At 34.0% G+C, this 564-nt stretch overlaps 1 protein-coding gene across 3 annotated transcripts in view; it reads right to left on the reverse strand.

Moving 5' to 3' along the window:
* The window catches only part of Dcc (DCC netrin 1 receptor), a 791,710-nt gene that overhangs the window by 699,457 nt on the left and 91,689 nt on the right, over positions 1–564 (reverse strand). The window lies entirely within an intron of this gene.

Consider the following 564-nt stretch of genomic DNA (forward strand, 5'->3'; position numbering starts at 1 on the left):
ATACACATATATGTATATATATGAGCTAGATAGATATAGATATCTTTCAAAAACAACCTATTACTTAGGGCTCATGTCTGTGTTCTCTAAATGCAAAGCAATATCGTAGATCATGATTGGTTATTCACATTTCCTCATTATAGAAGCTGAAGTATATAGAGTTTCATGGACTTATGTCTTACCTGTGATAGACCTGCAAGGGAACCTGGAACATTGTTTCCAAAGTCTCTGTCATCTCTGACATCTTAGTTATTCCCACACTGACAAAATAAGTGATCCAGAATGTCATTCAAATAGAATTTTGGTGGTGCTATTTGTACTAGGAATTGATCCTAGGACCTTGTGCTTGCTATGCAAGGACTATACCAGGGAGCTAAATGCTCATCTCCTTAAAACAGATTTTTAAAATATCATAAAGTTACACACAAACATAAGACAGTCATTTGTCTGTCTATATATTTGTGGTGTTGAAATCATAAGAAGAAAAGTGATATGATAATCTATTCTTCCAGCTTTTTTCTAAGACATTCTCATCATTGGTAAGAAATTGGAACCAGCATGGTT

The sequence above is a fragment of the Nannospalax galili genome, unplaced genomic scaffold (assembly GCF_000622305.1).
Source record: "Nannospalax galili isolate Female #2095 unplaced genomic scaffold, S.galili_v1.0 scaffold1609, whole genome shotgun sequence".
In the NCBI taxonomy this organism is placed as follows: Eukaryota; Metazoa; Chordata; class Mammalia; order Rodentia; family Spalacidae; genus Nannospalax; species Nannospalax galili.